Genomic DNA, 18,558 nt, shown 5'->3' on the forward strand with positions numbered 1-18,558 from the left:
CCCTGACCTGTGCTCTGATTCTGTGGGTGGTTTTGCACCACAGCGACAGTCTGTTTTGTTAGTATGCAAAAGAAACACAGAGGGGAAAGGGGCTCCTTAATATACACGTTTGTTATTTAATTGCTTGTTAAAATGTAATAGGTCAAATCACCATTTCCAAGACAACAATGACATTCAAATGAAAATCAAATCAATCAGGATCTATTGAGGCCAATAATGTACCTGGTTACTGGGAGTAATGAAAAGATGATGGAGATATTGATTCTGCCTTCAAGAAGCTTACAATTTAGTGGCAGAGGTAGGACCTAAATACATAAAAATCTTGATGAAAATAACACTAAATGCTTAGTGACATTTTAAAAGTATGTTTATACAGTCCCTGATTTAGGAACTAACAGGAACATCTAACAGATTTCTTGGTGCATAAACCCTTCATCTTACTGTAGAAACAATTATCTGCCCCAGAAATTCTTGGAGAGCCCAAGGTGCCCCACGGAGGCCCCCCAAACTCCCTTGACAAAATCCTGGGGTCCTGGAAGAAGCTTTTGGAGTCCTGCAAAAGCTTAGGGAAGGAAGTTTTGGCCTCTGTTGGGGACAATGTGTTTCTGGTATCCCAAATTGAAACTCAGAGAACACGTTCATATAGAAACAACATAAAAATAGGTGACCAGGTAAATAATAGGTGACAGTGTTAGGTTGCAATTAAATCATAATTTGTGCTAAATAGATATTTGCAAGAGTAGAACATTTTTGATGCTAATTTTATTTAAAAATGTGTTCAAAATACCATATACCTGACTTCTTTACAAATACACTTTCCATCCCAGCACTTTGGGAGGCCGAGGCGGGTGGCTCATGAGGTCAGGAAATCGAGACCATCCTGGCTAACACAGTGAAACCCTGTCTCTACTAAAAAATACGAAAAAATTAGCGGGGCGTGTTGGCGGGCGCCTGTAGTCCCACCTACTTAGGAGGCTGACGCAGGAGAATGGCGTGAACCCAGGAGGCGGAGCTTGCAGTGAGCCGAGATCGCGCCACTGCACTCCAGCCTGGGTGACGGAGCGAGACTCCATCTAAAAAAAAAATAAATAGATAGATAAATAATAAAACAAATACACTTTCCAGAAATCAGCCAATGCGTGAGCCAGGGCTGACCACAAAACAGATGTCATAGGGAGTCCTTGATTAGTTGCCAAATTAATAGCACTGATGTAAGTTGTTATTATGGCTCAGAGGCAAAAATATCTCTCTTACACCTAGGATAGTCAGGAAGAACCGGGCTCCGAGATCTGGGGGATGAAGGATCTAAGGTACTGGACCTCTCTGCTCCTGATGGTTAGAATGGGTAGAGTGCTTCTAGCCCTCCAGAACCAAGAGGAAAAAGGATTTGCAAAAATCGTTGCAGGTCAAAGAGAGGGATTTCCCTTTCAGGCAGGGTTCTTTTCATTCCACCTGACTTTTTCCTTTAAAAATGCATCCAGTCAAAGAAGAGCAAAATTCAAACAGCAATGATTAAGGACCAACGTGCAGTTTAGGAGGCGAGGGACACAAACAAAATTTTGTATTGAAAATTAATGTTTCCCATAAGCCAGTTGATACATGTATTTCCTAACACTTCTTACATTAAATATTAATTAACTAGAATAATTATTAGCTTAAACTGTTTGGGCCAGGTCCTCTCTAGTTTGTAAATTACTAACTGGTTATGAATCATAGACTCAGGGACCGCCTCACTTCTTTTCAGCATCTTTCCTGGATACCTAAGGGCCTAAGAGTTAACAGGGGACCCCTCCGCCTGCCGACCCATGGAATGATCCCCATCCAGGGCAGAACAGACACCCTCAGTTTCTAATCTAGGGGTGCTCTCCTCCCCAGGAGCCCTGAGTCCTCTGTAAGGAGCAGGTTTACTCATCTCATCTATTAAGAAGACAAGAGAGCACTTTCCAGAAGATCCCAGCAGCCTGGCACTTCACTCTCACATCACAGCGCTCTGTCGGAAGGATTTTTTTCTGAAAAGGTGCTTCTTATCTTGTTTTCCTTTGAAACCTCTTCAAAGGGGAGCTCTGACCCAGGCGGGTGGTGGAGATGTGAGATAAGTCCTGCTTCACCTTGGCGCGGAGTTCTGAGTTGTGAGAGAGTGCGGGCTCAGGGCGGCGTGAGCTGGATTCCAAGCTAGTGGCTTTGCCGGCGCAGCCTGTTCTTTAAAAACAAACAAACAAACAAACAACCGGTCAGTGTCACCACTTTGAGTCTCTTCTGGATTTTTGAGGTGTAATTCCTCATCAGCAGCTTTGAGGCAACTTTTTTTTTCTTCAATCAGGGCTGGCTCTTTGAAATTTGTTGACTGTGTTTTGATTTTAAAACTTTATCTCGGCCGGGTGCGGTGGCTCACGCCTTTCATCCCAGCACTATGGGAGGCCGAGGCGGGTGGATCACGAGGTCAGGAGATCGAGACCATCCTGACTAACATGGTGAAGCCTCGTTTCTACTAAAAATACAAAAAATTAGCCGGGCGTGGTGGTGGGCGCCTGTGGTCCCAGCTACTCGGGAGGCTGAGGCAGGAGAATGGTGTGAACCCAGGAGGCGGAGCTTGCAGTGAGCCGAGATCGCGCCACTGCACTCCAGCCTGGGCGACAGAGCGAGACTCCGTCTCAAAAAAAAAAAAAAAACTTTATCTCAAAAGCTGTATCTATGGTGTCCACGCACAAAGTTTTGTGAATAGTTATTTTATAATTGTGTGTCAGTATCAGTAAATAGGGTGTTATCGTGGGAATGGTAACTCTCATGTGTTTTACTAAAAGTTACAGTTTATGTTTATTGGAAGTAGATCTTGAAAGAAATATTTTTAGAGGATAAAATCCTAACATATTGTCAGCATTGACTTATTTAGCTATATTGTATAGCACAGCTAAGGGACAGTGAGAAAAAGTAGGTTGATTGGCTATCTGTGATAGAGAGCATTTGCAGGTTATATCACAAATGATCACTACTCTGCTACATCTTGGAAATGCACTTTCTTCAGTAAATATGGAATGGTTCTTTAAGGTTGAATCTATTCATTTTTTTCAGCTCTTACCACAGAAAAGTTTTTCTGCAAGGAAAGTATTTCTAGAAGATGGCCAACTTTATTCCTATTAGCAGCCAACATTAGAAAAGAAATGCAAATGTGATTGCATCTTGTTACTTGGTAACTGGAAGTACACACATTTGGGCAGGGAAAACGTATTTGACAAAAGGATCCATTTTGGCGACTCCCCTCCCCCTGACTGGCCTGCTGCATGTACTTGTGTGTCACATTCAGTCTTATTTTGAGTTGAAGGATCTGCGGAAAAGTGTGTGCGGCTGATTCCCAGTTGGGAAAAGCTCATATTGCAGAGCCCTGGGATGGTGTTTCTTACAGTGCGGCCCATGGGGTTCTCAGAGAGCTGACAGAGGAAGCTGGCTTAGGCCAAGCAGCAGCTCTAATGAGCTCAGCCTTCTCTGGTGCCATAGCTGGGAGTCCTCTAAGATAGATAGACGTGATTGCTTACACTTTCTTCTCGTGAAAAAAAGAAAAATTAGAAAGAGAACCCCGGGCTTTTCTGGACGTGATGATTAGTAAAGCAACAAAGTCTAATTCTCACTGCAATTTTAGTGTTTTTTGTATGGCTTAGAGAACTTGGCAACATCTCAGTAAGTGGGACTAATTGGAAGCAAGGCAATACTAAATTGGTCCACACAGAGCCTCACAGCAACCTTACCCCAGGAAGTCTCTTGCTTGAGTAGAATTTGGAAGTACTGGGTGTTTTTTGTTTTTGTTTTTGTTGTTGTTGTTGTTGTTGTTGTTTGCTGCTTTTGCAGTATTAAAATGAGGCAAGACAAGCAGGTGGACACATCTCAGAGTTCTGGGTCAGGCATGCCACCATCGTATAGGCAGTGAAAACCTGTCCCAGTAAAAATGTGGATTGAACAGGAACTAATCCAGAAAGGAATTAGTAGGCCTGATGTGTTTTTACAAGGTGTTTCAAATTGATTGGTTAATCCTCATGGCATCTGGAGTGAGGAACTACAGAGAGAAGCCCCACAGAGGCTTCAACTAAACTGGGATTAGAACTCAGCCAGAGTAATTAGTCCACTAAAGCAAAGAAAGCAGAGACGGAATTTCTTATATTGTACTTGGTTGATAGATTTCAAGTGATGCTTCATTTAGGGGAAAATAAATTTTGAGGATTTTAAACCCAATGAAGGTACAACTTTGAGACTGCATTTTGAACAAGATAAGCAGAGTGGCCTCTGAGTCTTCATGATGTGATTCACGTAGAAACATTCCCCATTTCTTTATATTTATCTGGCTTCTAACATCGTTTAAGGATGAACTCAAATGGTGTCTCCTTCGTGAAGTCTTTTCTGCTTATAAAAGTAGTTATGACTTGCTGCTAAGCATTTTAGTTCTCATCCTTAGAGCAACTCTGTGAATACTTTAAAGATAAAAAGAGCTGAGAGTTAGAAAAATAAATTGCTAGTGAATGTCAGAGTTAGAATTCAAACTCATGAATGCTGAGTTAATGCATGTCTTGTGAAAAACCAGTTTCCTCCTACCCTATAGGTAATTAACCTACCCTTTGCTTTCATCTTGATCATTATTTAAATATTTTTATATTATTCTTGCAATTTGTTAATGTTGCAGTTCTTTGAGAGCAAAAACTAAAGTTATGTTTCTAATGAAAACTTCCTAGCAGTTGGCACAATGTACAAAAGATGACTTCACTATTTTTTTTAAGAAGAAGAAAGGGGGCTTATATGCTGGGACCAACACTTATTCTTACCACAATTGACATGGCCCATGTGTGGTAGGAAATGTAGAAACTGTTTTTATGCTTGGTCCTGTTCTGAACATTCCCAATATGCTTTTTATAAGATCTTCACTCCACATCTGAGAAGAATTCTTCAGAAGCTGCAACACTTTGTATGGAGAGACTAGCACAGAACAAAGCTTATTAAATAAATAAAAGATTGAATGCAAAGATAATCCTTATGTAGAGAGAATACACTTTCTTACAATAGAGAAAAATGTTTTCTGTCTTTGGCCATCTATGAGAGTGCAGTTGCATCTATGAGAGTGCAGTTTCTACTGCTTGTAGAGAAATTTCTCGATAAATATGCTTTCATAGCAATACTAATCTCCACTGCTTGAAGAGAAAATACAATTTGGGGGAACTGGTGGAATGGCAGCACTCTGCTAAGATTTCTATTATTCTCAATAATGTGTTGATGATCATCTTCCTTATCTTTAAACAGTTACTATGTTTACCTCCAAGTGAATTTCCTTTCTCCATAGAGATGCTATTTTTGTAATGATCCTCTTTTCCTGTACAAATGTCAAAATCTGCTTAGTAAGGAAACAGCAATGAAATGTTTCACTTGAAAACTACAGATGATCTTGAAGAACGCAGTTCATCATACAACCAAAGTCAACATAAAGTTGAATCTCCCAGAGCGGAGGTAAAAGCTGTTATGAATCATTTGCCATTCAGTGTGTGGGGTAGAGAGGGAGAGATAAGCAGAGAAGAATGGCTGCATTTTGATGCTTGGTGTATGAAGTAGAGAGGAAAGGACTCAACATCTGGCAGTACAACATAGTTTTGCAGCACAGAGAGCTCAATTTATTTCACTAACATCTAGGATACATTTGGAAAATGCAGTAAAGAGAGAATATGCTCAGATATTCCACGACTCCATTATCCTTCACATATCCTATATCATGCGTGGACAAAGAAATGATGGAGATGGTTTACCACTTAGATCCCTAAAATTCATAAATTCATAGAATATCAGAGTTGGAAAAGATTTTAGAAATTCTTTAGGTCAGGTTGTTCTTGAGGGGGATTGTCAAATCTTGCCTCCTGCATAAGAATCCCCTAAAATCATCGTTGGGTTGTGACTTAATTCTGATACAAGGTGAACTAAATAGCATTGGTCCTGACTAATGGACTCATTCATTTATTCACTCATCCACTCATTCATCCAACAAAGAAGTGTTGAATGACCCCTGTGTGTCAGTTTCGGTACCACCGGTTTCCAGGAAGGTAACGAAGAAGAAGTCAAGGGCTGCACCCTTGGAGAATGCAGGGGCTGGGACTGGAATCTCACACATAAACATTTAATTCTGCTACACATAATGCTTGCTAAAAAGTGAGTGTTTATAAAATGCTATAGAAATGCAGAGGAGGAGATCATGTTTTCTGCTTGGCACAGTTGGGGAAAATCTTTCAGAAGTGGCATTGAAATTAGGACTTTGAAGATGAATGGATGCTCATCATTTGGAGAGAAAAGAGAAGAAAAGCATGATATTCTAGACAAGAGGAAGAGGCAAAACACATGATGAGTTAACAAAACAGTAAATAACTTGGTACTGCTTGAAGGCGGGTGGGAAGGTAGAGATGATATTTGCTCTTTAGCTTAAGGCCTTGTCCGTCATACCTGTTGCAGTTATTTTAGTGCCTATGAACACTGCGTATCCCATTTCTTCTTTTCAGTCTCGAGCAGGAAGCAGTACTCATTTCCAGAATCATGAGGTATGTTATGTAAACACCCATGGCAGCCTTCACAAGAAACCTTATCTTCTTTGATTTAGGTAAACAGGAACCAAATCCTGACACATTATCAAAAACAAAAACAGCTGGCAATAATAACACTCTACAAACCCACAGCATGTTTGGCATTTAAGAAAGATTAAAAAATAAAAAGGGCTTTCCTAAATAGATACTCTTGACACTGAAGTATGTTACATGACCTATCTTTTCTTTATAACCCAATTTGAAATCATATCTATAGTTCATGTTTGCACTTCAATTTTCACAAATCCTACGATGAGAGTCCTGTTATTCCATTTGACATTGAACTTTAGAGTTTAAGGTGATGGTAAAATCACAAAATAAGGGGAAAAAAATTACCTAGCCAAATGCAGACAGCCCGGTTTAAAGCTGAAGGAATTTTAACTGTTCAACCTTAAGAGAGTTTTGTAAAACATGATGGCTTTAAGGACAAGTAGCAAATTTAAAAGCAGAATAAAACCCCATAAAATGTCTTTAAGACATACTAGTACACTTGGGAGCCATTTGCATCTTATTTTTGTGTTTGCATTTTCTCTTTGAAAATATACTTGGCAAAATGCCTGCAGAATAATACCTAGGAAGAATAATTAAAGCCATTTCTGTCAGCCTTTCCTTAATGTAACTAAGCCATCCATTTCCATTAGACTCAATTCTCTTGCTCTAGGACTTTTGCAAAGGTCAAGGCTCTGCTCAATAGCACTTTTTATTTAAATAAAGCCACAAGTTTATTTCTATGTTGTTTCTCCCAACTCTCAAAAGCCTCAATGATTCTTAACTTCTTATAGCTCTGAATCTTCTGATTTATCAGCCAGAATTAAAACTTCACATTTGTAAGATGATTACGTCTTCACCAACAATTGCAAGTGCCGATTTGTTTTCCTTCTTTTAAATGCCATTTTAGAGAAGCACCATAAAAGCAGCCAAAGAGGTCAGGCACAGTGGCTCAGGCCTGTAATCCCAGCACTTTGGAAGGCTGAGGTGGGTGGATCACCTGAGGTCAGGAGTTCAAGTCCAGCCTGGCCGACATGGTGAAACCCTGACTCTACTAAAAACACAAAAATTAGCCAAGCGTGGTGGTGGGTGCCTGTAATCCCAGCTACTAGGGAGCCTGAGGCAGGAGAATCACTGGAACCTGGGAGGCAGAGGTTGTAGTGAGCCGAGATTGTGCCATTGCACCCCAGCCTGGGCAACAAGAGCAAAACTCCGTCAAAAAAAAAAAAAAAAAAAAAAAAAAGAGTGGCCAAAGAAATAGGATGGCCTGTGGGAGTAAAAACTTAAGAGCTTAAGAGGCATATTGGCATTGCACTACCCACACAAGGCCAAGCCAGTGACTAAAATATGTCACAGAAAGGCACAGTTGTCACGCATGAAAAATCTATAAAATTACCTCAGTCTTCAGTTTGCTTTCTTCAAATAGAGTCTTCAAATCAGAAAATGTGATGTTTTACCTTACACTGGTTGTATTGCTTATTCTTTAGTCCCTCTTTTCAATTTTCTTGTGAAAACAAGTCTACACACCTTCGCATCCATTCCTAAGGTATGACCACCATCCACTTCCTAAACACGTGGAATGCAGTGTACTTGTGGCTCTCTTTAGTGTTGTGTTTAATAAACGCTTATTAACTCACTAAAGAAGGAAAAAGGAGCCCCTGATCTTTGTATGAATTTCCAATCTCTCCAGTGTTTTAATAAAAATAGAGCATTTCTCTCAGTCCTTTTGTTTACATTATATGGTCCCTAAGGGCTGATGCCTTCTTGTTTAACTTCGACAACTAACAAATACTAGGTGCAGCCAGAATATAAATTTTTTACTGTTATTAGTGAACAATACTCACTGTGCTTAATCAAAGCTTAGAGTTGTTCTTAGGTAGCTCTAAGTGAACTTTAAGCAAGTATTTATAACCACTTACAATAAACTAGGCAACGTTCTTTGAGTAAAAGCCTTTCTTCCCCACAAATATATCTTCATTTGCTCTTTGGGTTTTTACAGAAATATGACCATTTCAGTTCTGGTAATGGTACTTTTCAATTAGGTCATACCTTATTTGAAAACAGGTATTTTTTAAAAGGAGGATTTGCCAAACTACAGTAATCAGTGCCTCCCCTTGGAAATCTCATTTTGGAAAGGTTTGATATTTTAAAAATATTTATGGTGTCACATTTTTAAAAATTTGATGCCAAAGTATGCATTTAAACAAAAGAGGTTAGAAATTATTAAAAGTGAGACAGTCTGACAAGTAGACATGAACAGTCACATATTGGAAAGACTATTCCAAAACAGACCACCAATGAACTGCTACTGATGCCTCTTTGAAACTCTGTTAATATCCTTGAGAAAAAATGGAACTCTCACCTGGCAAAGTTGAGGCGTGTGGCAGGATGGTTTCCTGGGCAGTCCTCTGCTCTTACCATTTTGTTACCATGATGCTTTCTAAACTGTTTGTTATTCATCATAACTCCTTTTATTTTGTCTTTACACTTGTTTGATTTTATTTTTGTCATTTACCTTTTGATATTATTCTTTTCCAAATGTATTATCTTTCATTCATTTAAAATAATTTTCATTTTCTTAGATTGACTTGATAAGAGCTTCATATTGAAGATAAACACAAGGAAACTTTGAATTATCATAGGTGAGTTTCTCACATTATTCTCACATGCACCTTTTCTCTGTCTTTTCCTACCATTATTATTTCTCTCTACTTATTTTCTCTAGGATCCATTTTTTAAAAGTTGATCCATGTGTAAGCAACTCCATGACTCTGCTAGTACAAGCTTTGCCTAGAATTCTTATTTCATTTCTCTGATGTCACCTAGCAATGTGTCTGATGCTAGAATCACATTAATGAAGACTGAAGAGTTGAGAAAGAAAATTGTTCATCAGATTAGCTTGACTTTCCTGGAACATGACAAGCAACTCAAATGCATCAGATGGAAACTCACAAGTAGAAAACTTTCAGGCACCATATGCCTTTCTTACAGAGAAGTTAAAACCTGAAGAGCTGTTTACCTGGGAGCATTTTTACTAACATTATCCCAAGCACTTGTTCTGGGCCTTGGTCGACAGGCCTCTGAAACCTTTCACCTGATTTCACGTCACCATGAACATAGACAGGGAAGACCGGTTTGGTGAATTATTGGTGTCCTGGTGTTTTGGGGTGGAATGGAAATTTTAACCCCTGAAAATCACACGACTACTTCTTTGTATCTGTTAAAGTATATAACTGATTATAAAGTATGGCTACAGTTGGAAGCAAAAGTGACATTTGAGAGGGAGAAACTCACATAACCTGAAAGAAAGGAAGTAAAGTTAGATAGTATATAAGCGACTATGTCTCACTTCCCTAGTGAATTCACTGATACGATAACCTACCTGTAAGTAGCTATGGCCAACTAATATTAGAAAAGTGGAGGGCTGCCCAGTGCTGCTGAAACTAAGCTCCCAGGCTAGAGTTGGTGTAAATTGGTTTCTTTGTTTTAAAATTGGACTAGTGAAAGCGTTGCTACTTATTAATTGCTCCCAACCTGAATATACTTTAGTTTTAATTCCCTATTCTAATGCTTAACAGAAAAATGGACAATAAGAATTTCACTTTGCAGTTTTCAAACTTTCACAACCAAGAAAAATATATGTACAACATAAAATAATTATACAAAAAAGACTACTTGAGTAAGTTATCAATGTGACCAGGTTCATATTATTGTAACTGGGTTCACATTATGACCAGTTCATTTTTCAAAATAGCCCCCATATACATCCAATACAGAAATGAAATTAGAGGGATAATCATCTGTTTTGTGACACAATAAAATATGGTTGTAATGGAAGTAGTTTACTTAAATAAAATGTTTCCATTACAGTTCCATGTAAACATTCAAGCCATACCTGTGTCTAAATTATTCATTTATAGAGCATCATTCATGCTCCCCTAGATTAATGGGAGCACATTCTCAATGGTCCAACTCAATGACCAAAACATAATTTTAACAAGGTAGGAGAATGTAGGAATTAGACAGTTTGCAGCTGTCAAAACATTCCTGGCCTTATTGAAGGGACCTTGAACTTTTATAGGCATACCTTTAATTTCAAGAAAGATTGAAAAAAATCCCTTGTAGTTTTGTGTATTTGAATTTTTTTTTACCTTTTATTTTTAGTTCTAGGGTACATGAGCAGGACGTACAGGTTTGTTCCATAGGTAAACATGTGCCATGGTGGTTGGCTGCACCTATCAACCCTTTACCTAGGTGTGAAACCCAGCACGCATTAAATTGCCAAAAGCAATAGCAACAAAAGCAAAAATTGAAAAATGGGATCTGTCTGAATGTTGAATTTTAAAATAGTCTCTCCCAAGCACAGCAAATGTTTTTTAAGTATTTTTGTCATGTAAGGAAAAGAAATTTTTCTTTAATCAGCATATCCCATAAAGTCAGCAAAAGGTCACTGCATAAGGACATCAGATTATTTAAGGCCAAGGTATAAAAAAATTAAAAATAAACTGGTGAGGAGAAAAATAAAGAAGGTAATTAATACGGTAAATAAAATATTTCCCTGGTAAAGGTAGCTAGTGAACAGGAGGTCACCAAATCTCATACTTCCCCCAAGTGTGATTAATGTAACTCTCAAAGAATATGTATTAAGCATCTCCTAAGAGGACACTTTTCTAAGTATGAGCGACTGAAGGTGTGTGCGTGTGCCTCTTGGTGCTGGTTGTCCGTCTGGTTGCCTCTGTTTGGAAGATGTTGATGTTCCTTTCTTAGTGCCCTCCTCATCCACCAGTAGAGGCTGCCCTGGGCTTGGTGGATGTCTGGGAACTTGGTTTCCCTCCTTGTTTACCTAAGTCTGGGTGTACAGGGTAGAACTAAGTAATTTACTCTGATGAGATTGCACTGTTCTAGTGTAAAGTGGAATGGTGATGAAAAGGATAGGCTTTTTTATTCCAAGTTCTATCCCTTATAGTATAAAGAGTAAGAGTTGAAAAGTGAAAGGTAAGTTATTGTAAGGTTTTGCTTTTTTTTCTCCTCATGAAGAATATTTAAGCCCTTTGGTCTTGGTAGTTCCAAAATGTCTACAGCCCTGGAGTTTACTAGGAAGTCACTCATTCATGCCTCTTTGAAATCTTTTCAAAAACCTAAAAGAATTTGCAGCTTTTAATTGAGGGTAACCAGGGTTACAGTAAAAAAAAAAAAAAAAAAAAGTGACAACTAAAAACAAATAATTTACTAATTATTTACTTTTTACTTATACTTATCAATTTACTAAAAATGTTTGAGCCGTATTAAACGTTAAAGCATGCCTAAAGTGAAGTAATTAAAATACAAAGAGAACACAGTTACATTAAAATAGTGAAGAAAGAATGAGTTGTATCTTAATAATGTTCAGGCACAAATTTAGCTTTAAGCCTCTGGAAATATGTTTTTTAAAAAAAGGATTAGATTGGATTAGATTAGATTTGGTCCTTGGTGTCAGATGAAAAGAAAAAAGGACAAAGCAAAGTAATGAAACCTATTTTTAATTGACTTAATTCTACAAAGTATGCTTCATATGTGGATCCTAACAAAAATATATTCTGCTGGGTCATTTCAACCATGGTTTTGCACAATTTCCTACTTAAATCAAATGCTATTATTATTCATCATCAGAACATCATGTTTCTCTCCAAGTAGTTATTATAATAGTAATGTGTGTGTGATTATTATCTGTGTTTTGAACTAAGGGAATGTAAGTTTTATGAGAGTAGAGACCAAATCTACTTTTGCTCAACTTTATATTTCAGGTGCAAGGCTGGCATAGGGAAGCACTTGCTAAAAATCTGTTAAATGAATGAATTATTCTAACGAACGCCTTTCATACCATCCCCTCAAATCCCAGGACATTATGTTAAATTTCAACCTGTGTGATAAATTTTATGAAAAAAAGTGAAAATAATGTAATCTAATTGCTTGGTTTTTGGATGATATGATTATTGAGTAATACAGCTTGGAAAATCTAGAGGAATGTGTGAATCAAATGCCCCTTAGATTGTCCCTTCTAGTATTGGATGGTAAGTTCTGGCAAGAGCTGAACTTACAGAAATTTGCAGTTAAATTTTCTAGAAACAAAATGCATCCACTACTTACTCTAATGTTAAAGAAAACTGTACACCAATATTAAGTGGAACAGTATATATTCTTCTGTAAAAATTCAGAGGTTTGTGTTGTGTTATGGCCTAGGTGGAGAGCTTCATCCTTTTCCCTCGAAGACAGTGATGTGAAGAGATGAGAAGGGGACTTGGGGGTCAGCCAAACTTGAGTTGAAGTCCCAGTCCTGCCTCTTGATATCACTGTGACACTGGGCAAGTATTCTTTGCTTAAGCTGCAAGTTGATGCATTGTGAAGTGTGGCAATGACACCTGCTACTTCTCAGAATTATGGAGGCAAATTCACAATGAATGAAAAATGTCCAACACATAGTAGTGTAATACATAGATATACATTTTTAATGGATGCTTTCCTCAGGCTGTCTGCTCAATGGAGGTGAATAATGCCATTCAGCTTCACCAAAAGTACACCTAATTCCCTAGAGGGAATTCTGTAACTGGAGGTGACTTTTGAGGTCAATAACATGTTAGTGATAGTTTTCCAGAAGTTTCCATAATATGCCTAGATCTCAATCACTAGTCACTGAATTAAGAGTAAGTGAATAAGTCAATAAATTTGGATCTGAAAACCCTTGATTTTGGTTAAGTTGTAGCCGAAATAAAACCCTAAGGCCAATTGACATTGGAGTTTATTTGAGCTTTTACACTTCCCCATCTATGGGCTTACCTTTTAAAATCTGAGTTTTTGAATACCCTTGAAAATTAGAAAATTTCTGATTATAATTAGTTTTTTTCAAGCCAAAATGTATTCCATCTCTTTCTTTACATTGTACAGCACATCTAAAAACAGCCTCTCTATGTGCTTGAGTTTAGGTAACATGACATAAATTGCCCAGAAATTAGGTATTAAATGGAAAGATAAATATTGATTATTATTACAGCATATTTTCTGGTAAATTTTTGTATTACTGGATGCTAACAGACATTCAATGAACTTAGTAAATAACATCATTTAGAAACAATCTTTATTTTATTTTAGCCTAGGTGTCTCTAACTTGCATAATTGCTTAATTTATGAAAACTGGAATAGTCACAATTTCCTCTGTAAGAAATCTATGTTTCATTGAAAGATAAACAATTCTCTTTTTGTTCAGGAGACAGATTTAGATTTTAATAACCTACACTCTCCCATCTGCTCCAACTATAAATTGTACATACAATTTATCATTATGACAGGATGATGTCAGGTCAGAATCATTGGGCAGGAACGGCATATCTAGAGTCCACTCTCTTCTGAAAAAGCCATCGGGCCCTTTGTCACTAAGAGCAGGCCATTTTATTAGTTTGGAGAGCTACCATGTGATACAGAAAGAAGGGGCATGTACTCCCAATAGATCTCAGAAGCAGTGTGACTATTTTAGAAAGAGATATAGCTAAACATATAAAATAATGCAATTACACTGCTATATCAATTCCTAAATCTTCAAGCAATTAACCAAATTGTCTAAAAGGAGCACAAACAAATGATATACCCAAGCTTAGGATAGACAATATTTTGTATAAAAGGTATTTGAAAGCAAAATGGGCATCTGTCTCACTATTTTGAAATGTTTGAAAAGAAACATGGATTGATGAAAATAAGAAGTTTGGGTTCTAGACACTCACTCTACAACCCCCCCTCCCCGCCACACACACACGCAAATGACAGACCACAAGTAGGCCTCTCTTAAAGTCTGTGACTTTGTACCTTTAAGAAGAATAGGCAGGAGTCCGCGCTGGGAAACATCAAGTGTTTTGAGATTAGCCTGGGGATCCTGCAGTGCTTCACAGCTGTGATTGTTACCATTTGCTTACTAATTCTGATAAAATATGAGATGCATTAAGTTACTAATTTTTTTTTAAATATCTGTTGTTTAAGTCTTCTAGAAGATAGTGAATTCCACTGCAGAAACAGAAAATTTGAGTGGCAAGAGAAAATAACAGGGATGTCCTGTGTACTTATTGTACCTCCACTGTGTTACAGGTTACTGGGGGCTGTGACCTTGGGTGGTCTTAGACCTAGAGCTGAATCCACCAATAAAAAAACGTCTCACAGGGGAAGGTGGTCTCCACACTCAGCAACTTAGTGCCAGCTTAATTAAGGTCACTGAGGATCTGCAAACAAAACCAGAAGGAATCCATGGGTAAAAAGAGGATGATCAGCATAGAAGGAGAGGGCTAGGGGAGCAAAGATTATTTATGCCCCTCCTGCCCCAGGTTAAAGCATAACCTCAGGCTTGGAGGAACAAGATTGTTATCACCCAATGGGTTCATCTTGCCCGCTGTCCGGAAAAGCCAGTTTATTGACCCAGCGTTATTGCAATAGAAAAACATTTAATAAACACAGAGCCATTTAAATGGAAGATCAAAGTTTTATTATTACTCAAGCAAGTCTCCCTGAAAATTCAGAGGCTAGAGTTTTTTAAGGATAGTTTGGTGGGCAGGGAGGTAGGGAATGGGGAGTGCTGATTGGCTGGGGTAGAGTTAAAAGCATAAGGAATCAAAGCTGTCTTTTTGCACTGTCAGTCCCTGGGTGGGAGCCACAAGACCCGATGTGCCAGTTTACCCATCTGGGTGGCATCAGCTGGTCCATCAGAAGGCAGAGTCTAAAAAATACCTTGAACACCAATCTTAGGTTTTACAATAGTAATTTTATCCACAGGAGCAATTGGGGAGGTTAGGAATATTATGGCCTCTGGCTGCATGACTTCTGAGCCATAATTTCTAATCTTATGATTAATTTGTTCTACAAAAGTCGAATTCCCAAGCAAGGATGGTGTTTGTTTTGGGAAGGGGCTGTTATCATCTTTGTTTCAAAGTTAAACTATAACTTTCACAGCTTAAGCCCATGAAAGAACAAAGGCTACTTAGAGGTTTGAAGCAAGATGGAGTTGGTCAGGTCAGATATGTTTCACCATCAAGATTTTTGAAAGGCAGTTTCATGACCCTCCAGTCTCCAGAGAGTTGGGATATTCACTGGGCCCTTCCAAAGCTTAGATCAAACACCATCTTCCAAACATTTCTCTTATTCCTGTTTAGATTAAATGTATTAAATAAGCTACGGAGAAACAGTTTGACTTCTTAAGTGCCACTGAAAGGGGGACGGCCATGTCTTAGATAAGGGGATAGGATCTTGTGGGTGCTAGGAAAACATAGCTTCCTCATAGATGATAACTGTTTCTAGGGTTTGTGGAACAATTCACTGTCAATCTTCCAAGTGTGAACCTACTATTATAAGTCTAATCACCCTGGGCATCCTAAATATTTTTATTGTTTAATCAATTTCTGAAATGAAAAGACTGAGGATGAGATAGTGACACCTGATCACTCAACCTTCTTGTTGCCCCTGAGAGACTGACTCTACCTGCACCCAGGCAGCCTTCAGATACAATAACAGGACCAAACTCACACACTTGACCACATTCACTATGGTTAAATGTGTGTACAGCTTGCAGAGTGAGTTTCCCTTATTTGTAATAGAGCCTTATGGTCTCTTCTGGCCAATGATGCCTTTTCTTAATCTCTTTCCAATGCGAGCTAGAGCTGTAGAATAAAAGGCGATGCAGTACAGCAGCCAGCACCTTAGGCATTACAGCTGGCCTGGGTTTGAATCAAAGCTCTGCTACATCAGAGCCTGCCTTGGCCCCTCTGTGCCACAATTTCCTCGTCCGATTGTGCCTGCCTCGTGAGTTTTTGGGAGGATTAACTGAGGGAGTACAACAAAAGTGGTTGAAACAGCGCCAGGTGTACCATAGGGAAGTTGGCCTTGGGGTCTAGCATGGGTCTTATACACCCTAGAAAAGATTCACAGAGGAGGAAATTAAGACCCAGAGAAGCGGCATGATTTGTTTCAGTCATGCTGGCCTCGTTGAGATGGAAACCCAGGGCTCCCAGTTACTGTCCTAGGTTCTCTCTACTCTCACTACTTGTTTTTAACTTATGTTACTATTAATACAAAGAGCTGAAACTAGTTTTTAATGGGGATTTTTTTTGTTCTAGGACATATATACATTAGCAAGATTGTATTTATTTAAAAAAATAAGTCACTTTATGTCTTTTATTTTCCAACTACAGGTTTATGTTGCGCCATCAAAGTTGCTATCCATTTTTTATGATCAGTTATAGAATCTGTGCTTATTGAATGTGATACGATACCAGAAACATTATACATGGTATACCTGAGCTGTCCTAGTAGAGATATTATAGAAGAAAGCATACTTACACTCATAGATCTAAACAATGACATCTGATTAAGAAATGTTACTCATACCATATGACTTGAAAAGATGGGAAGACAGAAATATTAAAGGAATCACATTTTAAAAGAAGATATTTTTATTTCTTAGATTTCAGCATTACCCATTTATTTTTTCATCATAAAAGTAAGGAAAAATGTTCAAACTAATAGAAATAGCATATACTACTATGATGAGTAAAATGTCTCCTTAACGTTGAGTTTGAGACTAAGAAGTCTAAAATAAGGGGTTCATGCTGAATCTGATCCTCCGATGACAGCAACTTCTTTCTAGGCTGTTTTTAGTTAACAGATTAGAATACTTTCCATTCAATATTTATATGATGTTTTTATCAGTATCTATAAAATCTTATTTTTCTCTGTTGTATCAAAATGAGTAAAATACTTTCAGATGATCTCTCATGAACAACTATTTCATATTATCATGCTTTCTTTTAAATGTCTTTACTATATCTTTCTGCAGAATGGTAAAAATATAGTTTTAATACGTTCTTCCCAGGCTACTGCAAGTTAGCACGAAAAAAATATTCAAAAAAAGGAAAAATATTCATATGCATTCTCTATAGATACGTGTATCTGCCTTCCCGCACCCAGTCAGGATAAAAAAAGAAATTATAATAAATCTACTCATTTCTAACAACCTCCTTGGACAATTCTTCCGCTGAATTATCGTATTTCTTTCCACCAAGGAGAAAAAACCAACTGAGTGTTAGGTTAGTTCTACGGACATGAACAAGCATTTCCCACAGGATGTGTGTGTGAGAGTTTGTACCCAGAACTCAGACTGCTGGGAAAATGGAAATTAGGTTTATGAGAAATTGATGCTGATTCTTAACTTTTCTCATTTTACAGCCCATTGTTTTCAGAAGAGTATATGTTTCTCATGGGCAAAGGAGAGAATCCAGAGTGAGAAGCTGAAGAAAGTGGGACGTCCTAGACTGGCATGATTTCAAAACGTATGATAAGATGCAGGAGCTCATCAGCTGTGGCTGAGGCTGAGCGGCTTCCATTGTGACACAGAGGGACATTGTAAGAGCTTTAAAAAGCAAAGGGGGATGCAACCAGGCGATTGTTCAGGACACTGGAACTGCAAGAAAAACTAACAGCTGGGTCTAAGTCAAACTGCTTTGCACCTCCCCTCCTTTTTTTCTTTTCTTTTCTTCCTTTTTTTTTTTTTTTTTGGTCATTTCTAGGTGCAAGTGGGAAGGACCATAACAGAATTATTGTGTTTCTCTAACCCAGGAAAGGAAATTCAACACTCTGGTGCATTCACCCTGTGAACAAGCTTTATTTTATTCCAGGGGAAACAAACTGAAATTTCAGTGTAGGCAAGATGGCTGTTTCTGTCGCAGAAACATTGAGAATATCCCTTAGCAGAATGTAACTCTTAATCAGGGTTGTTTATTCACGCCGGGAGCACGGCAGGTCATGCTGCTCACTTGGTGCCATTTGGTCTGCCCTGAGCCTTCCTGGACAGGAAGTCCTTAAGATTAAAGATTATATTTTTATGGTCTCATGCCTGCCTACTCCAAGCTATTAACTGAAGAGAAATGTAACTAGAAGTCAATTTGTAGAAAGGATATTAACGGTCTTT

The sequence above is a fragment of the Gorilla gorilla genome, chromosome 14, assembly GCF_029281585.2.
Source record: "Gorilla gorilla gorilla isolate KB3781 chromosome 14, NHGRI_mGorGor1-v2.1_pri, whole genome shotgun sequence".
Taxonomy (NCBI): domain Eukaryota; kingdom Metazoa; phylum Chordata; class Mammalia; order Primates; family Hominidae; genus Gorilla; species Gorilla gorilla.